This window comes from Giraffa tippelskirchi, chromosome 6 (genome assembly GCF_054371585.1).
Source record: "Giraffa tippelskirchi isolate mGirTip1 chromosome 6, T2T-mGirTip1v1.2.pri, whole genome shotgun sequence".
Classification (NCBI taxonomy): Eukaryota; Metazoa; Chordata; class Mammalia; order Artiodactyla; family Giraffidae; genus Giraffa; species Giraffa tippelskirchi.
The window spans coordinates 63210257-63223547 of NC_137280.1; the positions used below are offsets into that span (position 1 = coordinate 63210257).

At 41.3% G+C, this 13291-nt stretch overlaps 1 long non-coding RNA gene across 2 annotated transcripts in view; it reads right to left on the minus strand.

Moving 5' to 3' along the window:
- The window catches only part of LOC145511222 (uncharacterized), a 257499-nt gene that overhangs the window by 209582 nt on the left and 34626 nt on the right, over positions 1-13291 (minus strand). For both annotated transcript variants that reach the window (XR_014057674.1, XR_014057675.1), the window contains exons 2-3: positions 12092-12186; positions 7111-7309 (exon numbers count right to left, since the gene is read on the minus strand). This is a non-coding gene — a long non-coding RNA (uncharacterized LOC145511222). The remainder of the gene's footprint in view (positions 1-7110; positions 7310-12091; positions 12187-13291) is intronic.

Here is a 13291-nt window from a genome sequence, read left to right on the forward strand (position 1 = left end):
TGAGGAAAGAGTTTTGGACAGAGGAGGACTTTGGTGTCCCTCAATCACATCACTTAAGAAGCCTATCTGCCTTAATTGCCAGCACAAAACCCCCAACTTTTTATGCTTAGAGACTGGTGGCTCTGGTGATCTGGGTCTAAAAAGGTTAGGAGCCCCTAGGAGTAACTCACAAGTACTGCTAAGGCTTGCTCAGTGCTCACTTTGCACCCCATTCCCAGCTCTTTGTTTATACTAAATATGAATATAGTCCATATCTGATATCTTGATTGATGACCCTGAGGTTGTTCTTAGGATTTTGTCACTTAAATTTGGGGGCCTTGCAGCTTCTTTGACTGATGCAGTCCCTTATCATGCAGGTTCAGTACCTTCATGCAATCATCAATTTGCTCAAATACCCTTCATTCATTCACAATTTACTCAACATGTATTGAGTATCTATGAGATGACAATACTGTGCTACATGCTCGGAATGAAAAGATCAATAAGACAAAATTTCTACATTAAAGGAACTCACCTAACAAGAGATTCTTTCATTACAGCAAGGAGGATAAGAGACACAGTAGAGGACTCCTGAGAGTCACAAGGAAGTGTTCAACTTAACCTTATGGGGTAAGATGGGAAGTTGGCAAAAGTAACACAAATGAGGAATGTTTGCTTCCTGCATTCATTCTTTCAGCAGACATTTTTGAATACTCACTAAATGCCAAGCACAGTCTGGACCTTCTAGGAACATACCCTTGAACATTCTAGAGCTTGACTGAGTTCACTAAGCGATCAAGGGGGGAGGAATTCAAAGGCAAAGACAGTGACTGATATAAAGGAGTGTAGGCAAATAAAAAGGGCTCTCCTTAGTCTTCCGTTTTTCCTGTCTTCTCACTTCTTCTCAAAACATTCCAGTTCCTCTTCCTGTGGTGCTTCCCTACACCACAGGAAATAAGATCAACTTTTTATTTGGTAACTTGCTAATGTAGACTCTCTTCCAAATAACCATGCACATAATGCTTTAAAGAATTTGACAAATGAAATTAAGAATGTTTAAGGCAATCCAGTCAGAAGTATAATGGTGGGTTAAGAGATTGTGTGCTGACCATGAATTTCTATTTCTAGGGCTTGGGTGAGTCGCAAGACAGAGAGATGTAGGGTAACCTGGTAGAGTTAACTTGAACAGCCCCTGTAATTGCAGCAAATAGGATTTACTTTTTCAGAAACTCAGAAGAAATAGACTTGTTCACACTCAGAAGTCATTCTTGTTAAGAAGCTTCTAGAACAGAGGAAAGTGGGGTGCTGGGGAGGGGGAAGACTATGTTAATAAAAAAACAGATTAGTCAAGCTTTCAAATATTTTTTCCAGCTTCATTTGAATGATTTAGGTACCACAGAGCCACTATGATGCATTCAAATATGTATTTTTTCTCCCTCTCTTGTCTAGAGCAAAAGTCTTTTCCTCTTTCTTCAGTTCCTCCTGACAATTTGTAGCTGGCATTGAGCATTTTCAATGTGGCATTTTGATTTGGATGATGACAAGATATTTCTTGAAACTGATTTACTTTATGCCAAATATGAAATTGGATTTGCAATGGTTGGAGCAGATGGAAAACCCATGAAAAAAAAATGTCAGAGCAGCCACATCACGGGCCCAGGGGCTGTGAAATCAAGCTGCTTTTAGATGGGGATGAGATGGTGTCCCAGGGCTCTAAGTCAGGATACAAAGGGAAATTAGCAAGGCAATGGAGGAACATTCAACCCCCTTCAAAGCCATGTCTAGTTCTCAGTTTCTCAGAGAACGTTCTGACAGACAGGTGCAGACCTACTCAAGCAACATTATTTCCCTTGGAGAGATGCTACCTCCCAGGTCTCAAACTATTCTATGATTATACAGTGAGCATTTAATTTCTCTCCCAGAGCCCTCCTCTCCTTTCTGCTCTCACTACTTCTGACTTTTGGTTTGGCTCTCTTATCCTTGTTGCTTCTTCCTTTCTTCCTCTTCCTCGAATCTCTGCCCTTCTCATCCCTGCCCACCTTCCTCTCTCTTTCTTACTCTCATTCTGCCTCCTGACCCCTCAGGTTAAGGGCTCAATCCCACAAGACTGCTCCCACCCCATTTCAGATGCCAACCAAAGTTCAGGTTGTCATTTGTGCTTCTGACTTATCAACTAGAAATCTGAGATTCTCACAACCCCCTCCTTGGATTTGATTAATTTGCTAGAGCAGCTCCCAGAACTCAAGAAAAGAGTATATTTATATTTGCTGGTTTATTATAAAAGGTTATAGATAAACTGTATATATAGATAAACATCCAGATAAAGGACACAGATAAACATCCAGATAGAAGAAATACATGGGACAAGGTATGCGAGGAAAGGCCTGGAGGTTCCATGTCATCCAAACACTCCAGTCTCCCCAAATCTCCATGTGTTCACCAACCTGGAAGTTCTCCAAACCCCACACTATTGTGATTTTTATTGAGGCTTCATCAAAGAGGCATGATAGATTATTAACTCCATTTTCAGCCCTTCTCCATACTCTAGAAAATGGAGGTGGGGCTGAAAATTCCAAGCCTCTAATCAGGGCTTGGTCTTTCTGATGACCAGCTGTCATCCAGAAGCCTACCCAGAGTTTCCTCATCAGAATGAAAGACACTTCTGTCATCCAGGAAATTACAAGGTTTTCAGGAAGCTTGTGTCAGGAGCCAGAGTAAAAGACCAAATATTAGAACAAAAGATGCTCCTAGTGCTCTTACCACTTAGGAAATTTCAAGAGTTTCAGGAGTTCTGTGCCAGCAAATGATGGTGCAGACCAGTATGTATTTTCCACTATTTCATACCCACAAAAGAGTGATTTCATATCATGCATTTTCAACTTCTGTGTTCTCCAGTTTCTACCCATGGATATACACCCACTCCCAAATGCACGTTCTTTTTCACTCAATACAAAGCTGCCAAATACTCCTTCTGCTAAGTATTATGTAGATGAATTGCATGATATTCTCATCTCCCTCATACTCAACATCTCTGGTGGCACTACACATTTTTGGTAGTAAGATGAACATGAACTTGTCTCAGGATATACTTTGAAAAGATGTGCCTTGCTCCTCTAAGACCGAGGAAGCCTAGGGTGGTTAATGAAAGGACACCTGGGATAAAGTCCCTTCAGCATTTCAATAATTCCATCTCACTGTAGAGTAGAATAACTCCCTATGACAATTTAGAGAGGTTTCTGCATGATAGCAAAGTGTTTAAAGCCAGTGCAGAAGGTACAACATGAAATAGGATAAAAGAAATGCAATTCAGTTCCATAAATATTGAGAACTCACTATGCACCAGTGCTATAGACCAAATTGTACTTCCCCAAAATTCATACATTGAAGCTCTAACACTCAATGTGACTGGATTTGGAAATAAAGCCTATGAGGAGATAATAAAAGTTAACTGTTGGACTTAAAGTCATAAGGGTTGGACAAGAGACATCAGAGTTCTCATTCCCTTTCTCTCGGTCTCTTTTCCTCCGTAAACACAGAGGAAAGGCCATGTGATGACACAGCAAGAAGGCAGCCACTTACAAACCAGGAAGAACAGCCTCCCCAGGTACCCACCCTAATTTTGGACTTCTAGCCTACGGAATTGTGAGAAAATACAGTCATGATGGTTAAGCCACTCAATCTATGGTGTTTTGTTACGGCAGCCCTAGTATACAAATACAGACAGCCACACCATTCTAAGCATGATTAATAGGGTAATGAGCAAACATATGAAGTCTCTACATCCATAAAATGTGCATACTAGTGGAGGGAGACAAACAATAAATAAACATGTAAATACCATAGCTTGATTAGCGTTAAGATGAAAAATAACATCAAGGAAAAGAAACAGAGGAAGTACCTGATTAATAAGGTAATGAGATGTCTGTAGGGACTGGAAGACTATGATAAACTTTGAATTTAATTCTGTGAACTGACAACCCACTCCAGGGTTTTCAGCACAGCAGTGAACATGATCTGACTTATGCCCTAAAAGGCTCACTCTCCCTAAAATATTTGAGGACAAACATAGGTTTACATTATACTACTCTGTATTTCTCAATAAAACCTGGGATATACTTGGAGTATTGTAATGTAATGCCTAATGAATAATGGACATTAGATAAATGAATGAATGAATATTGAACAGGCTTCAGGATGAGCATACATTAACTTAAGTTCTGCCTTGGTGACTCATTCATTAGCTGTGTGAGCTTTGGCAAATTGCTTAGTCTCTATGAGCTTTATTTTTTCTTTTTGAAAAAATGACTCATACCTAACTTCAGATTTTAATGTTGAAGGGAATAGGGCATGTCATAGAAAGTGACTTGTCCATGATTTGATCTAAATTAATATGGCAAATCTGACTTGGATGGGCTTACCCACTTTAATTGTGTAAGGGTGGTACCTGCTTCAGAATGAGAGGGTGACAAAGCCTGGGTGAATTTCTGAGACTGGATTGGTGGGTCCATTCTGAGAATACTGTGTGTCTTAGAGCTGCTCAGAGCTTAATCCAACTCCCAGATCTCTGTGCAACTGACTGGGAAAAAATTGTCAACAAAATAGTAACGAACCTCACTGAAGCTTCTCTTCCAGCTATGTACTGGAACATCTCACTGAATGAATGAATGAGTGAATCCCTTAACTCTAAGACTCTAACATACACACTTCACTGATAAAGCACTGATATTCAGAAATAATATCATTTTATCCAAGATCTCACATCTAAGATGAAGAGAAGCAGGTGTTTGAATTCACTTTTTCCTGGACCCAAAGCTCTGACTTTTACAAGCTCTGACCCCTGGTTGGGCCCTACAGAAACCCCACTATCTATCATTGTGAATATACTTTGTAAAGCCTATATTTTTACACTCTGAGCTGGCCCCTATGGTAGTCATTATCTCTATTTTCCAACTATTTCTCACTCCCGACCTTCTGCTAATACTGTAGGGTTGTATTTCTTTTTTTGTTTTGTTTTTTTTATTGTAACTTTTTTTAAAAATAAATTTATTTATTTTAGTTGGGGGCTAATTACTTTACAATATTGTAATAGTTTTTGCCATACATGTAGGGTTGTATTTCTAACACCCCTTTGGTGTTAGGCATAGCCCTATGACTTGCTATGTCCGATAAAAGGTAAGAAAGGTAAGGCAGTCACTTCTAGGTAGAGGTGTTAAGAAACAGTGCCTGATTCACCATTATCACTCTTTCCCATGGATGAGTGGGATGTGCTTGTGGAAGGAAGTGGCACAGTGGAGCTTCCCTCTGCCTGGGTCCTTGGGCTACTGTGATGAGTAAAAGCCCCTGGTGATTTGCCCTGGACATGTGCTGTAGAGGAGAAACTGTGGGGCTGAATTTGAGTGTCAGTTGTGACCATGCTCATCCTGACCCTGTGCACTTATAGGTGTCCTTCTTGCACCACCCTCAAACCACTTCAGAGTGCATTTCTCAATACCAGCTGGTTTCAGGGTATGGTCAATAGAAAGTACTGGAGGCGTTAAGAGGTAAAAAGAACAGAAAAAAAGAATTTTCTTTCTCCTTGCTGCTATGGTTGCATTTCTGGCAGCAACTGTGTCTCTCTGCAGCTCTGGCTCTGGCTTGCCAATGGTTTGCCATGGTCCCGACCTCTTGTAGGGGACCCTGACCTTTAGCCCCTCCCATCCTAGGCTAGTAGTAGTTTCCTGCTCTTTCGGGGTGGCTAATTACTGGGTTCCTTCCTTCTCATCATCAGGCTCTTTTATTTCCTGTGTAATTCTTTCTATACCATGACTTTCCTCTGTTGAAAACACTCCAAGTGTTTTTTGTCACCTAGCTAAGTACTAAAGGCCATTGTCCAGGATGACTTCTGAGGAAATGATTCTGATTTCCCAAAAGCATAGAGATGGTACTTAATTCATTCTTGTTGCCTTACCACATACACCACCATTCTCCCAGCTTTCCCTGCCTAGGGATTCAGGCCTACAGCTTGTCTTCTCTTCCTGGAACTCAGTATCCCTTTTCTGAAGATAATTAAGATAATGTCATTCAAACAAATAGAAAATATTGTACTGATAACCAACTCCAATTCCAATGTCTCTGGCAAGAACTTTTAAACAAAGGAGGGCTCCAATCTATGCAAGTGATAAAGTGATCTTTTGAAGGTTCTGCTTATTTGCTGGTCTGTTCACAGTACACTTAGTCAAATGTATATTTATGAGTATCCATGCAGGCTGGTTTTCTGTTCTTATCATATGAGTGTCTTGACTTTCCACATAGTCCTGACAGATAAAGTTCCCTGTGCTTCATAAACAGGACCTCATTGCCTTCTCCTAGACTATGACTTTGATCAACGCTGAGCCTGAGCTCAAAATAAATAAGAATGAATATTGTTGGACAATCACTTTCAAGCAGAACTTGCCAGCTGGAGGACCTTGGGCCTGTTGCAACCTGCAGAAAGATTTTGTTTGTACTACCCAGAACTTTTTTTTTTAAATTGGAATGTATTATATTATTAGGATATCAAAATTAGACATTTCATATTTTAAAATCCCAGTGTATTCTGTCTATTGGAAGATTGAGAAATTTGGACCCATGAGCTCCTTTTCCCGCAAAGTAAGAATAATTTCCTAATTTAGGATAAGGTATTTGCTAAGTCACTACAGTACCCAGAGTCTCCATGAGGCATTTACTGCACCTTTCTGGACCTGGTAGTCATTTGAGTTTGTGTCTCCTGTGATGGGCTGTGATAAGAGGGACAAATAAGTCTGTATAGTGTTAAGCCATTGAGATTTAGGGTTTATTTATTGCCACTGCAGCCAGTCTATGTGACTCATACATGGGGCTTCTCTGTTGTCACTGGTATAATCTATCGGGGAAATAACATATTCTTGAGACTCTCTGTATCAAGCAGTGTTATTAGCCTGGGTTTTCCAGAGAAACATAACCAAAAGGAGATAGATGTATAAACATATTTGTTTGGCCTACAGAAATCTTTATGTTATATACACATGTCCAGAAACATGTGTGTGTGTGTGTGTGTGTTCTGTGGGTGTGAAAGAGAAAGTTAGAGATGCATTTTAAAATAACTGGCTCATATGATTGTGAACACCGGCAAACCTGAAATTTGAAGGGCAGGCTGGCGGACTGGAGATTCAGGTAAGAAGGTGAGAACTGATGTTGCAGTCTTGAGTCCCAAGCCAGGAAATTCAGATAAAATTTCTGTGTTGCAGTCTGGAGGCAGAATTCGACTTTCCTCAAGAAATCTCAGTCTTTGTTCTTAAGGCCTTCAACTGATTGGATAAGGCCCATCTGCATTCTGTAGAATAATATGCTTTACTTAAAGTCTATTGACTGTAAATATTAATCCTACCTAAAAAATAAAAACATCTAGACTATTGTCTGACCAAACAGCTGGCACCATAGCCTACCCAAGTTGACACATAAAATTAACCACAACAAAAGTTATACACGAAGTCTCAGGACTGTATCATCTTTCTGATCTATTGACTTTATTCTATGATTGTAAATCTGAAAAATTATGTCTATATTAAGAGAAATAGATATAACCAGCAAGAGAATAGAAAAGTCTCTTGAATTTTTAAAGACACAAAAAATTAAAGAAACTTTCAAAACATATCTCCACTACTTTGTCCATTGCCCTGTGCCAATCCAAGTACATACGTGCATATGTTTGTACTACATTCATCTGCATGACCCATGGACCTGGCTTCCAATGCCAGCATTAGCTGCCATACCCTCCTTACCTCTAGAGAAACCCAAGGATCTCATCACTTTCCCTACCTTGATTCCTCCTCAAGCACAGAAGTATTTTGCTGGGAGTTAAAGAAGAAATGAATGTCAAGGACTCAATGAAATGTAATAGTGGGAATGAGGAAAAAGAAAATGGGATTGAGCAGAGACTCACTGTAAGGAGTAAGGGTTCAAAGCAGAAATCAGACGGGGACAACTGTTCCCTTCTACTCAGAGAGGTTATCCTGAGTCTCCTCTCTCTATGCTCTTCCTTCTCACTTAACAAGGTAGTATGAAGGGCCAGGATTGAAAAAAGGCTTGCAATCCATTTCCAGTCCTCCCAGCCCCCTTTCCAACTCCTGCCCTTGGAAGGTCAAGTAGAATCCAGGGGGATTGTGCGGGTAAAGGTAAGCCAGGAACAGGTTCCAGAAAACTGTCTTAACCTATCTATGCAGAGAAGAACCCTTGGAGGCTAGGATACTATGGAGGGAATACAAGTTATACTGAAACTCTGGGGAGCAATAAAGAGTGGACTTGGCTGCCCTGTCTTTCCCATGATATTGCAGGATGAGGATGCCATGGGAGTGGTCATAACTCAGGCAGATGGAGGGGGCAAGGTTTTCCCTGACACACATAGAACAGAACAAGGCAGTGGTTAACAGGGCTTTCCTGGTGATTCAGACAGTAAAGAATCTGCCTGCAATGTGGGAGACCCGGGTTCAGTCTCTGGGTTGGGAAGATCCCCTGGAGAGGGCATGGCAACCGACTCCAGTATTCTAGCCTGGAGAATTCCGATGACAGAGGAGCCTGGCGGGCTACAGTTCATGGGGTTGCAAAGAGGCAGATGTGACTGAGAGATTAAGCACAGTGGTTAACAGCTCAGGCTTAAGCAGACAAGCTTCAATTAGGATCCTAAACTCAGTCACTCACCACCTAGTTGACATTTAACATATTATTTAGTCTCTCCAATTCTCATTTTATTTGTAAAACAAGGAGATTAAAAATAGTTTCCTTTTAAGGTTGCAATATGATAAAGGGGATAACTTCCGAAAATGCAGAAAAATTAGAATTGCTACCATTTATGAACTGTTCTTATGGGTTCTACGTGCTTTCTACACATCTATTCAATAAAACCACATAATGAACCTAAGAGTTAGGCACATGAGGTTGCTCTTTGCCTATGTATAAAGCAATAAAAGCCTCCCTTTCTTCAAGACACTTTAGTTCCATCTGTTGGAAAATTGTCCTAATAAACTATTTTTGTTAGAATGAGAAACCCTGTTAGAATCTGCTAGGAACTGTGGGCAGTAAGCATACCAGTCTCTCATACCAGTGATGTATATGGTGTTCCCTTAGATTCGGTGCTTTTGTTCACTCTACAATTTGCACAACTGCATCTAGCACACCTGTAGCTATGAGTGCTATCCACGTTTCACAGAAAAGAAAACTGAAGGTCTCAGAGGTTAAGTACTTTGGTTGAGATTATTCCAAGAGGCATTGCTATGTTTTCAGCCAACCCAACCAGCCCTGTGCCAGGTACAAAGTAGGTTCTCATTAAGGATTAGGGGCATTTTTGTTATTGTTAGAACTGCCCCAAAGAGGCAAAATGGAGTTTATTACAGCTTGTTGCCTTAAAAGGGGGATTATACTGATGACAGTGTAATGGATAGATTTAAGAGGGAAGATAACTGCATTACATGAATGAATTGGTCCAGCAATATTAGTTGATTTGTGCAACACAATTTAGTTGGTGATGTTGTAATGCAGCCTTTTTATGTGTTTTTAAAGCCTTGCTAATTATTAAAATACTTTGAATCTATGACATATTTTATTCTCTAAAAAGCGCTCCTAAATTTACTCCTGGATTGTAAAGGACACATGGTATCTTTCAGATTTCACAAATGTAAAAAGGAAGACTTGGGATCTAGTGTAGCCCCCTGTGTATGTGTTAAAGGACTGGATCAGTGAGCCTTACATCCTCTGCTCAGGAACAGTGATGAATCCCTGAAGGAACTGATTCACCGGCCCTGGTCACCTGCTGAACTCTTCTCTCCTCAACCCATTGGGCAACCCCTCCCCCAAGGGATACAAAACCTAGAGGCAGCACCTAACCCAGAGAGCTCACATTTACCAGCTGGTCTTCAGACAATGTCACTTTGGACAGAGAAGTGGTGAAACAGAGATATACTCAAACAGGAAGCAGTGGGTATCCAAATCCGACTGCCTCTCATGAAATCTGGGGACACGATAACACAGCAAAGGGTTCTTGTGAGGATTAAATGAGTTTATATATGCAAGGGTTTAGAATGGTACTTAACACATAACCTGTACAATTCACACACACATGTGCACACACACACACACTATTCCCTCCTAGAAACACACACACACACACACACACACACAATTCCCTCCTAGACACACACACACACACACACACACACACACACACTATTCCCTCCTAAGGGAGAAGGAATCAGTTCTTCAGAGTCTGCTAGGAATTAGAGAAGGCTTCACAGAGGAGGCGACTGTCCTGTATATTATTCTCAAAAGGCTTAAAAATGCTTTGAAAGAAGAAACCAGAACACACAGCATGCTTTAATGCTTAGTCAGTGTTGTTTGAAGGGGCAGTCTCCACAAATGAATGAAAATTTGTCAAGGTTTGGGAAATGCTAATTTTAAGGATATTTTTCAAAACCAAAAAAACACACTTCCCCTTTGATTTTAAACTGAGAAAACAAAACATAACAATCTTTCCCTGATGACTCAGGATTTAGCCTTTTTATTGGTAATCTTTTCTCAGGCACCTTGGAGCTATTCCTAATCAGCTGCCTAAATTTATAGACAACAGTCTAGAGAAGGATCTGAGAGAGACAGCTCTTCGCTGACAAATGAAACGACCAGGCAGTGCTTTGCTCCTTCCAGGCCTGTCACGACTACTTCCACTTCCACAACGATGCTCAAGGATCAGTGACTGCATGTTAGTAACTGTGCCCTAAAAACACAAAGGTAATACAGCATCTATGAAGCATGAGGGACAGCTCTGAGCGGGAGAGAGAAAGAAATGGAGGCAGTTGCAATGCAGAGGGAGGGGCAGTGGAATAAAGATCTAAATTTTGTGGAGCCTGAAGCTTACATGATTTAGTGAGGTGCTCTGGAAAACAAAAATATTAAGACCAATTCACAAAAGGTTCAGAAGTAAATGCTGCTGCTGCTGCTGCTAAGTCGCTTCAGTCATGTCCAACTCTGTGCAACCCCATAGATGGCAGCCCACCAGGCTCCCCCGTCCCTGGGATTCTCCAGGCAAGAACACTGGAGTGGGTTGCCATTTCCTTCTCCGATGCATGAGAGTGAAAAGTGAAAGTGAAGTTGCTCAGTCATGTCTGACTCTTCGTAACCCCATGGACTGCAGCCTACCAGGCTCCTCTGTCCATGGGATTTTCCAGGCAAGAGTACTGGAGTGGGTGCCATTTCCTTCTCCACCAGAAGTAAATGAGTGAATATTTATTCAGGATGAGAACAATCAACAAAAATCTAAAGCTTTTCAGATGCAGATCCCTCTTCTGAGATCCCTTTGCACAATTTACAATAAATAAACATACATATAAGTTCTCCTTGACTGCTCACTGCCTTCTCTTCACCACACAGAACATTCTATGTCATAAATGATGCTTACCTACCCAGAGAGACCCACATGGGGAAGGGTCCCAAAACTTAGGCATCATTAACGTCAAAGTCAATCCACTTTTGAGAGTAAGTGGTATTTGTAAGGACTTCCCAGATGGCTCAGTGGGTAAAGAATCTGCCTGCAATGCAGAAGACACAGGAAACCCGGGTTTGATCCCTGGGTCAGGAAGATCCCCTGGAGATGAGAATGGCAATCCACTCCACTATTCTTGCCTAGAGAATCCCATGGACAGAGGAGCATGGCGGGCTATAGTCCATGCGATCGCAAAGAGCTGGATATGACTGAAGCAACTGAGCATGCATGCATGCATGCATGGAATATATAATGATGTAAGTAAATGCAAAATGGGAGCACTAAACCTGAGAATCAGGAAGCCTTCCTAGAGGAGGAGACTCATGAACTGAGCCTGAAGGAATGTAAGCAGTTAGCCAGGGAAATGGGGTTGGGAGTGGTCCGGAGAAGGGCAGAAGCCTGTGCCAAGAGTGGAGGATGGGAGGAGGGGTATCAATTTGGGATACCTGTGCATTGGTTGCTATGATTAAAATTATGTTTTTAAGTGGAAAGAATATTTCGAGTAGTACTTCTCATTGACTTACACCATTTGAGCCCTGGATCACAGAAAAGCCAGCAATCAACATCAGAGACAGAACCACAACTTACCTCATTGACAGATTCCACATCTTGAAGTCAAAGAGCTTCCTTTTTCAGTACTAAGGGCCCTTCTTCTGGGGCTGTTAAGCCCACTTCTTTCTCACCTATGGGAATGAATGCAAAGAAACCTTCCCATCAGGAGTGTTCATCAGTTTGGCCTCTCCTCTGTCTTCTTCCTCTTTTCTGCCTTAGCTTAGATTTCTGACTTTTCTGAATAAATGATATCACCTTTCCTCTCCCAGCCCTGCTAGTTAAAAAGAAGATGCTTTAAAATATTTTGTGCTAAAACTAGTAAACCCTACAACTAATCCTGAACACAGTAGATGCTCATTAAATGTTTGACATATGGCTGAGTCAGTTTGCAGAGTCCCAGACCTCACATTTGATTTAATCACTGGAAGGTTTCAGGAAAGTTATTTAGCCTCTCTTAGCCTTAGTTTCTTCATATCAGGAGGCTAAATGAGATATGTGTGTATGCAAATTGTTTAGCAAAGTGAATGGCACATAGTAAACTTTCAATTAATGGAAACCGGAAAAGTTGTTCACTTGGTCATCAGATTTGCTGAAACTTATGGGTGCAAAGATAAAGATGGCAGACACTGCTCTGGGGGAGACCCAGGCTCAATGTGGGAGCTGAATATAGAAACAAGTGATTAAACTTTGGTGCAAAGAGCTTTGATGGAGGGGACCAACATGGTCTGCACGTCAGGAGGAGATGCTGGAGCTGAGGGTGAAAAGGAGAGTCTGCCAGGCAGACATGTGGAAAAAGACAAATCTAGGCAGAAGGCGAATCGTGTGCAAATATGTGGAGGCTGAGCAAATAGTGTTCTGATTCTGGGATGCAAGGCAGGAGGGAGGAAGTGGGATAAACAAGTGGGCAGGGAGCCTGATGCAAAGGTTTTAAATATGAGAATGAGGATTTGAATTTTACCCCATAGGAATAGTGAGGCAATGAGTAAATTTCAGCAGAGAAATTGTCCATATTTATGTCTTCATGTCTGCTGTAATGTATGGATGGGCTGCTCTGTGTGTGTGTGTGTGTGTGTGTGTGTGTGTGTGTGTGTGTATCTGTTAGAGGATTTGTGGGGGATATAAAGTAGAGAGGTAACTTCAATAGTGCTCCCCCAACTCCAACCCAATGGACACACTCCCTCATTTACAACTAATTCACTGTAATTGGTTTAGGAATTCTCACCCACTCCAGACATG